Source organism: Aedes aegypti, chromosome 2, assembly GCF_002204515.2.
Source record: "Aedes aegypti strain LVP_AGWG chromosome 2, AaegL5.0 Primary Assembly, whole genome shotgun sequence".
In the NCBI taxonomy this organism is placed as follows: Eukaryota; Metazoa; Arthropoda; class Insecta; order Diptera; family Culicidae; genus Aedes; species Aedes aegypti.
This window is the reverse complement of record NC_035108.1, coordinates 106,484,519-106,502,570: the sequence shown is the minus strand read 5'-3', so window position 1 is coordinate 106,502,570 and position 18,052 is coordinate 106,484,519. Positions and strand designations below refer to the sequence as shown.

Here is an 18,052-nt window from a genome sequence, read left to right as displayed (position 1 = left end):
CAACTTCTGTTTTTGCACGGATTTTTTTACACGGCCGTGCAAAAAAAGTTTCCATACATTTTTTTCCGCCAAAACCTTATTTTTACATGAACCGTCGAGAAGTGGTGTTACTTTTTTGCACGGTTTTCGAAATTTTGAACTGAAAACTTTTTTTGCACGGTACGCATCCCCCGTGCAAAAACAGAATCGGGTGTAATCAATTTCCTCCCAGGAAGGAAAATTTTGGTAATCCTACTTTACTAAAATCATGACATTTGCTTTTATGAATATCCCCCATAATCGATATTGGACGGTTAAGATATAACCGGATCCAGTCCACAATGTGGTGATGGGTTGATTGGTTGTAAAAATCATGACGTTCATAATTCACCGATTTTCACCCAAGTCATCGCCCGATGTGACGGAGCTTCAACCCGACCGAATCCAATCTGCGTTACTTTTAGGGGTTATTATACTGTATCGGCTATAACAATATTATCCCCGACATTCAATAACCGACAGTCTCCGGTCTAACGGTCGTCCTTTGGGCTCTTTTGTCAGCCGTTTAAGGTCATCATCGTCGCCAGCGCCTCTGACGAAGGACGGCTCACTTTCTCTGTGGTGTGCTGGTGGTCATTATTCACAAGACGAAAAAAAAAACCTTGGAGCTGGTCATCCTGGTCCAGGCGGTTGGTTTCAATCGAAAAGGAACCCGATGTGCTCCCCAACCGTCTTAATCAGAAAAAATCGGCATCAAATCTGTGCTGGGCAGCTCGTTTTCTATGTATCAAACTTTGCCCAGACATGTAGCTTAGTCATAGAAAACGATTGTGGAGTGCAGATTTGATGAATATTTTTTTCTGATAATAACGATCCGGAGAGCACTGTGCAACCGAGAAGTCGATGTAGACATCGTATCGGCTTCAAGGCCGCAAAAGAGATAAAGAATGGAACATTTTTCATTCTTACTTGCGTGTTGGGTTGGTCGTAAACAGCAGGAGGTAGCACTGTTACCGAGTCGACTGTGCTCTCGAAGTTTACCCAGTAGAATGGCAGTGGAAATGAAGATACATTCGAATTCGTAGTTACTTCCCAGTGAGCCAGAGAGCCATTTGCCGAGATCCTGCTGGTTGGGGCTTTGTTTTTCCATGTTTTTCCACACTGTCTGTCTGCGTGGATGCAGACGATAGAAGAGCTCCGATGGTCCGAAAAAGCCGCACAACCGATGTGACACAAACATCACCACCCACCGAGCAGGGATTTTCAGTGTAATCACTTTTAGCGCCATACGGTGAATAGAAAGTATGACCATAACCAATGGAAAACTAGCAAACGAAACAGTACAGTGGCTTACCACACGTTGTTCTATTAAGGGATTCGAACCCATGACCCTCAGCTTTTTCTTGCTGAATAGCAGCGCGTTTACCGCTACGGCTATTTCGGCCCCACAATGCATTGAGGAATTCTAAATTATGCTTTGTTTCAAATGTGGAATCAATTGTCTCCTAATTCTGCCAAATTATTAGTGTTTTATGGCGAACACATATCTCTATTATGAAACGAAAAACATTTTCATAATTTCTAACTGTCCCCACTGAATCTACGGCGTCGTTATTTTCAATTGCAACACTTAATTTTAATGACAATTATTTAAATTCCACCACTGCAACCAAATCTAATGAATTAGCTTCACGCAAATACGCACTCTTCAACCCCCCTGGAGGCAGTGCCACACCGAAAAGAAATTTTTCGAAATTAACCTAATTAATTATTTTATGCCATGCTCTATGTTTGTTTTTCCTCGCAGCGCAGCGGTCGGTGGAAATTTTTGTTTGATGCGGTCAAACGAGAGTATGAATAACATACCGAGAATGGCCTCAATGAGTGGGAGTGCGAGCGCGCGCGATACCGATTCAGAGCGAAACGAACGAGAAATAATAGCCCTGCACGCCTATCGGGGCTGGAAAATGCGAGAAAATCTACGGAGAAAAATGAGGAAAAAAAACCCAATGACGCCCAAAGGCGCTGTTCGGTGAATAAACCATTTCTGCGGTGCGGCGGTTGTTTCGTGATAAAAGCAGTACCGTTTAATGGGTAACTTTGATAATGCGGGTAACTTTCATAGTAAGCATTCAGGGTAACGTATATAACTTGGACATGCATATAATTTGGACAGGCTAGTCGTTCTACGCTCATTTCCAATGAGATGGTGAGGAATATATGTACGGGAAATCATGTATTGCATTATTAATACACTATGCTACTTAACAATGATGACCATTTTCATAACAATTACAAATTGGCTTCAAAACTATCAACATAGTAAATTGTATCAATAGAACATCTGTGAAACCTGCGAATGCAAGAGGACGTACATTTCAAGAACATACATTATATGCAATAATAGAGCTCAGAATTGGCATTCATGAAAAGTTTAAAAGTGGCAGTATGATAAAATATGTCTAAAATTTAAGCTAAGTTCATCTAAAATCTTAACATGAGTATATAAGGCATAAATCAGGTGGTGTCCAAAATAGATTACGGTTATTGTTCAGTTGATATATTTTGGCCATCTGATGAAACGCACTGGAATGTCACACGCATGCATACTTGCAGGCGTATTTCGTGGATCTTATGATATTAGCTTGCATGAAATGAAATTATTGATTATCACTAATATAGACATCCAATAAGCGAAAAAAGTCACATGTTTACTCCCAAAGTTTTATGAAACAATCGCCATTCTAAGAAACCATTGTATGGATATTGAGATAACGCCACTGTCCAAATTATATTCACATGAGGGTGTCCAAAATGTATATTTGGTGTCCGAAATGTATAACAGACAGGCCACCAAAAAACACTATTTTGGAAGCTAATACTACAGTTTGTAAGCTTTTTTTCCCCAGAAACTCAAAGTACAATGAGACATTACCCAGACAACCAGAAGTCACAACAAAGTTAACGCAATAACTCGTTAATTCATACAAATTACATCAAACCCGCAAAACACTGTGGATAAAATCGTCAGATTGATGAGTTTCCTCGCATAAAACGCTTTTTTTCTGAGTTCATTTGTACATTTTGTTTTGTCCCGTACACTTGTACAAAGAAAGTCGAGTTAATCCGTTGCAGCTGTCAAATCAACATTTGTTATCATATGTTAAGTCGCATAAGATCACAGGTTAGTTCGGTAGAAAATTTATACACTAGCATTGTATGCTATTATTCATCACATAATATATACACGTATATCGCCTCCACTTTTGTACGTAGAAGGCATTTTCGCGACATCTTATAAGTGAAATTTTGCACATGCAAAGCCTCCAGGTGATTTCACTATACGTACATTTTGGTTGTCTGGGTAAGCATATAAGTATCATTACGTAATAAAATATTAGTATCTAATGCAGTTAATCGATCGCCGTTTCCAGACATATCCTTAGTCTGTCTAAAGTACAGAATTTACCCTAGTTTCAGGCCGACTGTTTTCATTTGTAATGAAACTTTGCACATGTACTCGTTGCTATCCGATATGACATTTCCCATCAAAACTGTTTTACAAAATTTATAAATTTTTCCTTCAAAATGTGGATCAAAAGCTCTCGATTGATGAAAAAAAAGTTCTTAAATCATCAATTATTTTATTTAATAGAAAAAAAAAGATTCTTTTAGAAGTGGTACCATAGGAACAATAGGTTTACTCTAGGTGAAAGGGAGCTTAAATTTTAAGCAAAACTACTTATTTCGATAAATTTTGAACAAAATCGAACTGTGTATCTATGGTAATTTGATAAATAGCTCCGGATCCTCCTGTCAAAACATATTTTGCAACGATTCATAGCCAAACGGCCGTAAAAGCCATTAGTGCAACTGTAGGGGAACGTCTACTAAGGGAACACCAACTCCTATTTGTAGAAAAACGAATAAGATTAGCCAAAAGCAGATTCGAGCTAGATCAAATTTTAAAAATATGATAAAAATGATGTTGGTGTAGCATAAATAAAGATATTTTGTTGATTATTTTTAGTGATGTCTATTTCTTTACAATGAACAATTTAAAATGTGAGTAAATAAAATAAACGATTTTTGTGAAAATGATAAAATATGTTTAATGTTAAATGTATAAGTTACAATATGTTGAATGAGTCAAAAACAATTCTCGAATGCTACGCAATATCCTCGTCTTATGCATTTTAGTTTTTCACTGTTACTCAACCAAAACTTATCTAATGAAAAATAATCAACTGTAAACCATAAATTTGTTTCAACAGTAAGAAACAAAAATTTACGCAATGTTTTGTATTTAAGAGCTGCCAAATCACTTTTGAGCTCCAAAAATCAATTAGATTTGATTTACTGAGCATTCAAAATATTTTACTTTTTTATCTCTGTATATTTGTCTTATCATCAATATTTTCAATGTAACCTTTTGGAATGGATGAATTCTGAATTCCAACCTGGTATGTTTCCTCGATACTCGGAATGAACAAATTCCATGCATCAAAACTAACATCTCTTATGGGATCATTTTTGTGGGCTGGGATACCACGTAAACGCTTAGTTTGAGAACGCTTAGTTTGAGCATGTGGTCTGGAATAGTCAAATACTTAGAAATATATTTTCACGATTTTTGATAATTATGATATGCAAAACAAGCCGAAAAAGTTGATTAATTTAATAACAAAATTTAATTGTACGCAAAATTTTCTTCGAATTTTATTATATTTTTTTCTCTATTGTGTAATTCGGGGAAGCCCGAGCAAAAGTGGTCGTTTTTTTTCTCGTGTTGTCGGTTCCCTTTCTTTCTCCGTTTGCGTGCAATTTGCTGCACTGAAAATAATCTTCACGTTCGATCCATATTCTTTTCAACGTGGATCTGTCGTGTCTAATGGCAAGGTGAAATAACGTGTAAAACCTGAAATTCCGTTCAGGTTTGTCTTTGGTTCGATATACATATATATATATATATATAGGGGCTTATACATACAATTTCAATGTATTTCACTGTTGCGATATCAATCACTAGTAGAACTAGTTTACCTAACATGAAAAAGACTTACATTTGCCATCCACGCGTGACATGTTTATTGACATGAAATTTTTTGGGAAACCGTGCGCCCGTAATGGATGCCTGGTATCAGGAAATCAAGAAATCGCTAATAACTTCTACAGCCAACTTTTCGAAAATTTGTAAATTAACGTGTTTTGAATGTGAATTCGGATTTCCAATAGCGACTGGTTTTACACCATCGTTTGATGTTAAACACCAATTAGTGAAAATTCACGTGTGAAACACATTGATCGAGCTTGTAGAATGTTTTCAGTGTGGACAGTGATTCGGAGAAGTCTAGGAGGTGATGTGTGCTCCTTGATTCTGTTCCATGTTCCTGTGGAGCGATTGACGGAGTCAAGGTCAAACGTGTCTGGTTCGCGTCGTGCGAGTGTGAAAAGATGTTCGTGTTCAGTCTATAATGGACTACTAACTGGTGAGTTCGTTCCATGCTAATGATCACACATTTATTTTGAGGCAACGTTACTTTTTTTTGCATTTTTCAAACATGGATGATTCGTCACTAAAGTATCAGCATAAACCCTTATTCTGTTTGAAATAATTTTAATACTTTTCTTTTTTTTTGTCATTACTTAAAATAACCTTTGAATAGTTCGACATTTTGTATTTCTTAATTTTCTATCCTTAAATATGTTTTCACCGCGAGACAAAATGCAAAAATAGTTTTAGGTGAAAGTCGTATTTTTCCTCCTTATCCATAGATCGCATCACCGACCAAAGCTGACTCCCAGATCTTTTCCCTTCCTCACTAATAAACACGCTTCCCGTGGTGGTTGCACTATGGGCCAGAAAACAAAATTTCGCGTCAAACCTTTTTTCAATAAAATGAATTATTGAGATGAATTTTTCATTATTGAGAACATATGTGATTGTATACCAACTATCTCATTCGATTAATTACATTATTTCATTGCACTTTATGGAGGTGAATTTTGTCTAAACTGAAATACTTGAATTTCAGCCTATCATAAGAAAATTTGGTTCAAGGGAAAACATGGTAAGAAAAATTATTGTGTGCACATTTTCGGAAAGCAAATTATGTGCACTTTACATGTCTGGTATAACAATAAAGTGATTCCAAGCAACAGTACCAAAATTTGGTAATTTTTTTAATTCATTTTTTTCTATTGAACTGAAACTTTGCACAGTTTTTCAGTTCCATCTAAATCGTCATTTTCCGATATCAAATCTTCAAGTTGAGTCACGACTAACTTTTCAAAAGGGGTGTATGTGAAAATGGTTCAAAAATATTCAAAAAGCTGCACAGCAAAAACGGTTCGTTCGATTGTTAGACAACTAAAGAAACAAAGTTAGACAACTAAATAAAGATTCCAAAAAATACACACAGTAAAAAAAAATTTTTTTTTGCATTAAAAAACATAATTTTTCACCAAAAACTCAAATATCTCAAAACCCTATCGGAATACCAACGTAATTTTTTGAGGGAAAACGGTCCATTATATTAGCTATCTACCATAAAAATTTGGTGATGGTAAACCAATAAACAAAAAAGTTATGACATTTCAAACATGTCACAATTTTCACATTTAGTAGAAAAAAATTTTTTTTTTTCGGTGTAAATTATTACGGGAACCGCAGTTTGTTGCTGATTTTATTGTTAAGGGCCTTGCGTGAATTGAACAAGTCGTTTTCATGTATTCATTAGTATTATGTATATTATATGTATAAATATTATGTATCTGTATAAATATTATATGTATATGTATATATGTATAAATTAAAATGAACTAACAGATTACACGAAAATAAAATTTTTTTTACCAGGATATTTTTTTTTTTAGAGTATGATCGATGAGTTTTTAAATGTTAAATATAAACTTTAAAAGTTTTGGATTTGGGTATGCGTTATGAGATCATGAAAACATTTTATTAATACTTATTTATTTATTTATTGTTATTCAATTTTTTTACAATATCGAACACTTTTGCATCATTATCAGTACAGTTCGAGTATAGTTTTGCTTTAATTTTATTTTCTGACAATGGAATGAAACAGTGAAATTTTTGGGTTCCTTGGATCGTTTTCGCGTTATTATATTGCTCGCTGAGCTCTGATGCCGTTAATTCGTACTCTTCAGTAGTAGTAAAACAAAATGATAATTTTGTTAAATCTTCTTCTTTTCTGCGATTCACCCAATCAAATAGTTCTTTTGCAGTTTTAATTGGATGCTCACGTTCTTTGGCTAAACTTGCTCTTGTGGCCATGCGCTTTATGGTTCCTCCAACAGCATCACAAGGACCTTTGCCATGTGACGTAGCAAAGAAATGCCATTCTGCATCAATTCCGTACTTTGATTTAAATTGACATAGGCTCGAAAAATTCTTACGGTTTTTGTACTGCGATGCTGCTCCATCAGACATGAAATATATCTTTCTGATTTCTTTATCCTTATCAACGCGTAAAAAGTTAATCATTTTGGCAATGAACAAATTTACAGATACTGAGTCGTGTCTTAAATCTTCGGAAATTACAATAAAACTAAAATGTTCAATTTGCGTACTTCCATTGAAATAAATAACGAATGGATGAATTGTAGCTTGTTGTACGTTCCAGTGATGGGACTGCACTTCATCTTGCAATACAAAGCTATAGTTATCAGAAAAATCACAAATGACTAAAAATTCACCATCTTGTAATGTATTTTTCGTATTTTTTAAAAAGCGGGATTGCTCTGTTTTAATAAAGTCGTGAGGAATTAAACTTTCTAATTTCAAGCAAAAAAATGACACAAACTCATCTACAGGTTTTACAATAGTTTCTAGGTCACACCTATCCGTGGTCACCCATTGCTCAAATGATAACTGATCAATATAATTTTCTTCAAACTCAGCGAATAAAGTATTTTCCAATGATGAAGAATCTGGACAATCCGAACAAGATCGTAGATAGCAATTTGATGTTGTATTTTCACACAAAAGACTACCAGTTAACATTTTAATATCCTTTGATAAATTGATTCTTTTCAAACTATGTAAGATTAGGTTAATATTTTCGTGTGTTGTGCACACACAAACATTATGTGTTCCTGAATTGGATAGAAGCTTGCATTGCCTTGGACGAAGGCTTGCAAATGAGGAAAAACCTACCTTAATATTTTCGTTAATTTCCTTGAAGCGTGTATACGCTTCTTTCAAAGTAGTCATCATTAATCGTTTTTGGATTGCTTGACGCTTTCCATCTTTTTTTTACAGATACATAATCATTTTGGCCAGGCATAGCTCTACTTACTTCATCGTCTTCAAAATATTGAATTATTTTTTCTTTTGTCTCATCTGTTAATGAAGTACTCGACCTAGCATTTTTGGTTGCAAGACAGTTATTTTTGAATTGTTTTGCCTCTTTTGCTGTATTTCTATTGGTTTTGAATCAATGGCGTCTTGAATAGACCACGAGCTTGGCAGCATCGACAAAATCAATAATTTTTCTTTCCTTGTCGTGGCTAGATTCGAGAACCTTTCCTTCATATTCATAATTACCTCATCGTAGTCTGTATTTTCCACATCCTCAGGTCCTAATTTGAAGAGGTTTCTTCGTACAGCTTCGTTGATTTCGCGGTATTTTTTCTCGGGATAATTGACGTAACCCATCTTCGTCCATTTAATCGGAGTCACTTTTATTCCAGCTATCCCTTCGTTGAAGCGTTCGATGTTGACCTTCTGGATGCACTCATCTTCTGATTGATTTGTTGAAACAGATGTCGCTGATGGTACCGTGGCAAGACTATCTGCACTTGGTACTTCTGGTAACTCCTCAGTTGTTGTCGGTGCATCTAGTAATTCCTCAGATGTTGTTTTCGAACTTCCTGCAACCTGATCCACCGATGCTGTACAGATTGCCCGTTTGTCAACGTTTAAACGGCAGGACGTACAAATGCGTAAATTTGTATTCAATGTAGGCATTGGAGCATAACCAGCCGCTTTCAGTTTATCTATGGTGCTTTCGGTGAGATTTCGTAGCTCTTTCGAACACTTTTTTTCTGCAAACGGCCTGCAACAGTTGAGAAAGCGACTACTCATGTTGCTCGTTAGATTTTCATAAACAAAATCACTTTAAAGTTTTTACTGACTAGTTTGGTGTCGTTTGCTTGACTGAAGAAAAATTTTACAATTAAATCTTTTATAACCATAGTGGTAGTATATTTTTAGCTTTTTCGTGAGTATGTTCATGGTATGTACCTATCATGTTTTTGATGTTGTTGAAGTTACTCGCTTTCTCCCATATATGATTAACAAAGTCTATTCTCTACCAAGGCGGGTCTATACCCAGGTGTAATCAGATTTTTACTTTGTGGAGAAAACCAGCGCCGAGAAAACCGACCTGCTTTACGTATACTAGATCACCTGGGTATAGACCCGCCTTGTTCTCTACGAGGTAAACTTTTTGAAGGTAACCTAGTCGTATACCTGTATAGAAAACTTTTTTTGTAGCTTTTGTCTTCAATATTAGATTTCTTATAGGTTTCTTTTATCAAAAGGTTTCAACACTATTGAGAGAATTTTTCTTCAGTTACGTACAATAAAAAATATGACACTATCAAGACTTTAGATCACAACACTGAATCGCGTCTAACTTTCTAATAGATGCTATAATAGTTATGAATAATTAAATAAAATATCATGAAAACAACTTGATAACCTCATGTGGTACCCTGAACAAAAAATTCAGCAACAAACTGCGGTGCTAAAAAAAAATTAACAATGAAAAAAAAAAATTTGTTTTACTAAGTGTCAAATTTGTGAAATATTTGAAATGTCATAACTTTTTTGTTTATTGGCTTACCATCACCAAATTTTTATGGTAGATAGCTAATATAATGGACCGTTTTCCCTCAAAAAATTACGTTGGTATTCCGATAGGGTTTTGAGATATTTGAGTTTTTGTGACAAAAATGATGTTTTTTAATGCAAAAAAAAATTTTTTTGTGTGTATTTTTTTGGAATCTTTATTTAGTTGTCTAACTTTGTTTCTTTAGTTGTCTAACAATCGAACGAACCGTTTTTGCTGTGCAGCTTTTTGAATATTTTTGAACCATTTTCACATACACCCTTTTGAAAAGTTAGTCGTGACTCAACTTGAAGATTTGATATCGGAAAATGACGATTTAGATGGAACTGAAAAACTGTGCAAAGTTTCAGATATTTTTGAAATGGTCGATCAGAATCGACTTGCATGCCTCCGTGGAATCCCTCAAATATCTTGGGCTCCTCTATGTCCGCAAAACGATCGTGCTCCAACTAAGAATACCTCACAATCAACTGGCTTCTGATTCTTTGTTGCACCATCTGAGCCCGGCTCAATTCGGATCGTCGGAGAATCAGAATAAAGTGGACTAAGGGGTCTATTTTGAAAATCGAGCGGTTTCATGTCACTCATCTGTAGTAATTGTCGATCAAAGCAAGAATGCATATTTCAGATGTCACCCGTCGACTTCCATAGTAATCTAGTCACATAAAGTGACAACTGTCGATAAACTCAAGTGACAGAGCCGAGTCGCGAGAAATTTTTGGACGACAGTGACTCCAGTTGAGTCGTTTTTGACCAACCCGACTTATAAAATAGGGCCCTGAGTTGGTTAATTGCAGAGCAATTTGATAAATGACATATATAGGCAATAGATAACAATTTGACTACTCCAAAAACTCCAAAGGCTCTTTTCAGCACTGTTTCATCGTACCTGCCACACGATAAACGAATGCGAAAATGGCAACTTTGGCAAAGAAAGCTCTCAGTTAACAGCTGTGGAAGTGCTAATAAGAACACCAAGGTGTGTGCATTTTACTCTGTAGCCAAAGAGAGAGAATATTGGAGAGAATTGAACACGCCTTGAAGAACAGTAAGCTGAGAGACAGGCTATCCCGTTCTACTAAATTTGGGTCTCCTTATTTTAAAAATGATCTCAAAATTGCAAAACTAATCTTTGAAAATCTGCCTAACACGCCTAAATGTAGGCAATTCCCCTTGAAAAAAAGCACATTATTGAAGATTAAACAGCTTTATGAACAAAAACTAAATTTTCTATGCTGTATGGTGTCAAAAATGAGTTCAGTAGTTCATACTTGAGCTTACACAACATTTTAAACAATCAAAGTTAACATTAAGGGACAGCACCAGTGGATTGCTTAGCACCGACATTTCCAAGTGTATTGCTTACATCTTCAGAAACTGTGAATGTTTCTATGCAAAACTGATCCTTATAAAAATGTAATAGTTCAAAATCATCATTAGACATCTATAAACCAGAAAACATGGAATGTTTGTGGTGAGAACGAAACCTTCAGCATCTTTGGGAGGAAATATATTCAACCCCCAGATCACGGTAACTCAGATACCAGTATTAAAAATACACATAAAATTTAAAAAAAATCTTCAAGACAGAATGTGAAAATAAACAGATTATCTTCCGAAAAAATATCAAAACTACTCCGTTGTACGGTAAACGAGAATAGCTTCACGATGATGGTCTCTGTCATGGGGTTGTTGTTTGTTCAGCAGATGGACTGAAGTGGCTAGACCAGTGTTGGGCACGGGAGAAGGTGCAGACAAAGGGCGGAGAGAATCGCATTCACATTTCTAATGACGCTTGATCATACGCTGGGAAGGTATGAACTCTTTCGTTCCATGAAATTCTTTGTACTGTTGATCGTGAGCGTTTTGGGGGATAGCGAAGCAAAAACACGCAATTGACGAACTGGATCTGGACGACCATAAATGCTGCAAGGTGGCATAATTACGGTTATTATCGAAGCTGGATGTACGCTCCTATCTGAAATTTTGAAAATTGGATAAGTTTACTAGAAGAGGGTTTGAATCAACTTAAATCACTTCTGGTAAGGTACACTGGGCAAAGCAGAAACTGGCGGGGTAAGATGAGATGCAATGTTATGAATATAATGCCTCAACAGTTACCAGCATTTTCTTCTTCAAAAGATTGCAATATTTTTTATCTGGAAGTTTCTGTAGTCAAATTTCTCATCACTACCGTTTCAACTTGCATCGGTGTACCTTAATGTGGGGACAAATTGATGACTATTTTAGAAATTTTCAGTTATATTTTACTTAAGAATTCAGATATTGTCAGCTTAATTTCGACAAAATGTCCTTATCCACTGATTTTGGGTACCTTGATTTATAAAATTGCGTCTAAATTCTTACAACTCGTGCAGAATTTGATCATTTTGTCACAAATTTAAGCTTTGGAAACTATTATAACTCGCCTAAATGTAGACAATTTCATATGAAATAAACACGTTCTCCGATAATAAACGCTTTTAACCCGTATAGGCCTAAGTAAAAGCAAAAATTCTAAAACCCTCACCGCTCAGCGAATTCTTAACGGATTCAAATGATTTTTTGTCAGTATACTGGCACACATATCTAGTTTCTAGAAGTGGACAGAGGAACGCGGAAATATTCTTATAGCTGGAGCTATTCCGGTGGATCAATGGGTCAGGTCGGGGGAGAAGGGTACTGTATGTTTGTGCCCCTCAAGGTAGGCAAATTTCAAGTCACAGATAATTTCCGGTATCGGCTATAATGTGGCCACTACATGACGGAATTTTAAGAAAATTGCATCAGTGTAAACTTTTTGAGAAACGATTAAATTAGATAACTATGAGTTTTGCAATTGATTAATCCTATAAATGATCATTTTCGAGTCCCGGGACGCCTCAAACTTATGATAAAGTGGCCAATTTTATCTGAACATCTGTGCCAAGATCATGGGAACGCATTTTAGTGCAAAATTATGTTTGATTTCTACTTTTCGAGAATTGAAACGGTTTAGTATCCAACAAATCTACAGCCGGTTCTTCCGGGCATTACGTCCAAATGGCCACATCTGGTATATTTTAAACGGTGCAAAACTCTTCATTTGTAATGTGGAATATCAGATCTTAATGATTTATGCAAATAAAAATGATTGTCATTGCAAATAATTAAAGGTATCTTTGCATGTCCCAAAAAAATGCTTTTTTTTACCCGACTTGACCCAGTAACCCACCGGAATAACTCCGGCCACAGACATATTTCCGAGTTTCCTTGGCCACTTCTAGAAACTAGATATGTGGGCCACTGAACTGGAAAAAAATCATTTGCATCCGTTAAGAATTCGCTGAGCGGTGAGGGTTTCAGTATATTTGCTTCCACTCAGGCCTATACGGGTTAAGATCAAAACTAGGCTTGTTATGCTGTAAGATTTCAAAACCGGATTCAGTAGTTTAAGCGTACAAAAAATATACAATTAAAAAATGAATAATGATGCCTATCCCACTTATTCCTTAACCGTAATACTTCTGATCGCAGTTCATCAATGTGTATATGAATAGACAGGGAATTCAAAGCGGATCCAACACTAAATTCGTACATGGATTATTTGCAATCTTCTTTATGATATGACCTAGAAGCCTGGATCAATTGACATACAGCACCAAGCCGGCATATCTACGGCATTGATTTCAGTTGGAGCACATGGCAGAAAATGACTATTGCAGCTGTTTGCATAAATAAGTTCAGTCAGCATCAACCACCGATGACGACATTGGAAACGACGTGGATGATGACGACGACGACGAAAGCACCCTCCAGGGCGCCAATATTGAAGTCGAACCCTGACCTACCGTAACGAGCCGATTTTATCAAATAGGGTGGTCCATGATGATGAAATCACAAAATTCTTGAGTGGCACTTCAAAAATTTATTCATATGGACTTTTAGAAGCTTCTTTGAATACTTGAGCGGAATTCGAACTCTCAGCCCCCCTCAGCTTTATCGACCAAATATTTGGGAAAACTGTTCCGACTACATTATATTATTAATTACATTATATACTCCGATCAAGAGAGATGGAAATTTCTTCAACTTCCCTTGGAATAGAGAGAGTATCATCGTACCTGCCACATGTACGATTTCAAAAATGGCAACTTTGCAACGAAAACTCTCAGTTAATAACTGTGGAAGTGCTTATTTGAACTCTTAGTTGAGAAGTAGGCTCTGTCCCAGTGAAAACGTAATACCAAGAAGCAGAAGAAGAAGAATGGCCTAGAATGTAGTTGGAACAGTTTTTCTCATATATTTGGTCGAACTTCAAAGCTTCAAGCTTGTCTAGCCCCCTTAGTGTAGATCGATTCCGCTCAAATTTTCACAGATTCATTTTTTCATATTATAATGGGCCACCTTACACTATCGACACTTCGCCGCAATTTCGAATGAGTTGTACTCAACTGCTGTGGCACTAATGCAGCGATAGGCTAATCCCGGCAACGGATCCAATGTTCGTCATCAGCCGCAAGAACCAGCATAGAGCTCGGAGGAGGCTTCCGGGCAGATGGGCCAAAGGACGACGGAGTAGGATGAGAAGCGTTATTAAAGTATGCATAGCGCACACATCCACCGCATGAATACATGCATCGTGCTAACGTCATCACATCTTGGATGCAAATATGACCCGGGTGTCCCATATATGCTGCCTGTCGAACGAATTTGTTGTATCAATTGGCGTAGCCAGAGACACCCTTCCCCTTCGGCCAACGAAAAAACTAGTTACGAAAGTTAATAACTTCTTTCGATTTTCCAAAGATTTTTCTCAACATTCATATTAAAAAATAAATGAATTTATTGAATTTGAATTAAAACTCAGGCTAATGTCAGAGGTAATTCAAAAATAACACCAAGAATCCACAATGCGTTTTGCAAAAAATCCGCTTAAAATTATGTTATGGCATTTACCACAATATAGATAAATTTTAAAAAGGCGGATAAGTTAGTACTACCGAAAATACGCTCAGGGTGCCGAAGCCATCATTTACCTAACTAGCTCTTGTTTAACAAGAATGAATGCAGAGAAAATTAAATTTTCTTCCAAAAAAAAACTATCAATGAACTTAAATACGGGTTAATTTTACGCTAATCATATAAAAATTGAGGAAAACGTCGAAACCTTTTTGAGAAGTTGGTTATCAATGCTTTTGAGATCATTCACCCTCCCCGATCAGAATCCTTGCAACGCCCATTGATTGCACCGCTTGTGGAATTTGATCAGTAAATCTCATAAATCGGAAATGCGTGACTAGTGGCGTAATACACCATCCATCGAGTGTGCTTGACGGAGCGTTGCAATTGCATTTCGAACGGATGACACACAATGCCGAACCGAGTTCTGTATAGATTGGAAAATTACCCGAATAAATTTTGCTGGTTTGGAAACAAAAGCTGGGTGTAATCAAATTTTGCCCAAGCACCTATATTATGGAACGAAGCATACGAGTGCATAATTGATCCGGGTTAAGCCCTGGGTTTACCGCTTATGTAGGCAAGCATGCTTTTGCGGTAGGGGTCCCATTCAGTTCCATTCGCTTGTGACACACAGAATGGCGACGGCAATAATTGACGAAACCTCAATTTGGTAGACGTTAAGATGTGAATCAATGCACAAGGAAGTACCTCCATCAGACTGAATCACTTTTATGCTCTTAGATGCATAATCTATCAATCAGACACCGTTCTGAACATTTGAATCCAAGCGCTCTGAAGATATTCTTCATCCGCAAACACGGACTTCCCATGCAGATGCATGGAAGTTTACGATGTCGAAATCGAACTGGACATCGATATGATGAACAAAATTTCTTTTCCTTTGCCGAACGCGTTGATGTTCCGCACAGCGATGCCAGTTGTGCGGAAAAGTCATTGCTCTAATTCTTTGTCACGCTGATGTTTGACTCTAAAGTGAACCGTAGCAAGAAAATTTCAAGTGGAAGAACTAAAACTGCCTGCTACGGCTACCCAAGGTAAGAAAACTAGCTTGTGAATGAGCATGATGAAAAATGAGCATTGCTGGAGATTATGCCAGGGGAATTCCGGTAACATTACCGTTCATCTGCCTAGTATGACCGTCGACGATTCGTTTACACGAAGGGCAATCCCAAAAGTTAGACTTAAGTATGGTTGCCTCCGCAATTTGAGCATACAATCTTTTTGGTAAGTTTCTTCAAATGACAAGCGTCTTAGAGTGAGAAGAACATCCGCAAATCATACATTTACCAACCATGCAGCAAAGTTTTGTGCCATAACCCCACTTTTGGCACCGACGGCACAGAGTGGAGTTGTGGAAATTTCTTCCAGGTTTCTGAAAATGTTCCCATGTCATAAGTCTAGCTTTTTCTAAAGCTTTAATATTATTAAGATCAATTTTATTAAAGCGAACTAAATAATATTAATAAGCCCTTTCCGAACAATGCCAGATTGGGTTCTCTTTTTCATAATGATTACTTGGACTGGGGAAAAGCCAAGTAATCATTTATTCAATTTTTAATCTCTTCAGGTGACTTATAGTCACTTGAGAATCTTTTCAAGACGACTTTGAACAAACGTTCAGTGTCGGTCTTTGCTTAGTGCGTTTTCCTATTTAAATTATAAATTCTATTCACTGCACAGTGGTCCAGGAATCAGTTTTACGCGGAAAGATGAATTTTGAGCTTTAGAATGAAACATTAGACAAAAACGGTCTTCTACAAACTTGTTTGTATTAGTAAGGTCCTTTGTTTGGTGTTATTAAAAATTAGGGTGGACCACATTTTCATAGAAATTGTGTAACTAACTTTCTTATTTGTAGAAATTATACTATACATGCTTCAGCAAAATTGTAGACCATTCAATTTTAAGCAACTTTGCCAAAAAAAGTTTTTTTATATCTCTTAAATTGACCGATTTATAGCTATTTTCCTACGGTGACATAGGGTGGTCCGAACAAAATTGGTTTTCTGGCTCTAGAGTTTTCAATTCAAATTTCTCATCAAAGTAGTCTATGAAACACTTTTAGAGCTTTGAAAAATGCGTAGTTTGGTGAGTGAAGAAACTCGTTATCTCTTTTCGTTTGGGAGTTATTGTTGTTTTTCTCTCAAAAACATGCCTACTTTAATTGTGAATATTTTTGATTGGGGCAAACATAAAAAATATCTTTTGACAGCATTCAAAAAACAAAATAAAATTGTATATTATATCAAAAAATTACAAATGTGTTATTTTTGTAACTCTAATAAAATGCCCTTAAAACAAATGATTTTAAGCAGAAAAACTTTAATAATTTTTTAACTAAAAAAGATATCATCAATCTTTTTGCATGAAAATTTGCGTTTTGTTGAGTTCTAAAAGTCGTTCATAGACCGCTTTGACGAGAAATCTGAAATAAGAAAGATAGGACTTTAAAACTATTTTGAAGATTTTCATAGTATGTATTTCTTTATTATTTTGCATTTTGAGCATGAAAATAAAATTTTAGACAAAAATGATCTTCTACAAAATTGTTTATAAAAATGTAGGCTTTCATACTGAGTCATTCAAAACTAGGGTGGTCCACAATTTCACACAAATCATATAATCAACTTTTTTATTTGCAAAAATACTGGTATATACTCCTAGGCAAAGCGGTAGAACTTGGAATTTTGACCAACTTTTCCAAAAACAGTTTTTCTGTAGCTCAAAATTTGACCAATCTAGAGCATTTTTTCCTAATCATCAAAGGGTGGTCCAACAAAAATCAGTTTTTCAATTCTAGTGTTTTTAATATTAGTTTCTCGTCAAAGTCGTCTATGAACGACTTTTAGAACTTAACAAAACGCAAATTTTCATGCAAAAATATTGCTGATATCTATTTTAGTTCAAAAGTTATTAAAGTTTTTGTGATAAAAAATATTTGATTTTCAAGGTGTTTTATTAGAGTTACAAAAATAACACATCTGTAATTTTTTTTATATAATTTACATTTTTTTTGTCTTTTAAATGCCTTCAAAAGATATTTTTTATGTTTGCCCCAATCAGAAATATTCACAATCGAAGTAGGCATGTTTTGAGAGAAAAACAATAATAACTCCCAAACGGAAAGAGATAGCGAGTTTCTTCACTCACCAAACTACGCATTTTTCAAAGCTTTAAAAGTGTCTCATAGACTACTTTGATGAGAAATTTGAATTGAAAAGTCTAGA

The 18,052-nt window shown here is 35.9% G+C and overlaps 1 protein-coding gene across 4 annotated transcripts in view; it reads left to right on the top strand.

The window, feature by feature from the left end:
- Positions 1-18,052, top strand: part of LOC5575250 (diacylglycerol kinase 1) — a 655,530-nt gene that overhangs the window by 164,393 nt on the left and 473,085 nt on the right. The window lies entirely within an intron of this gene.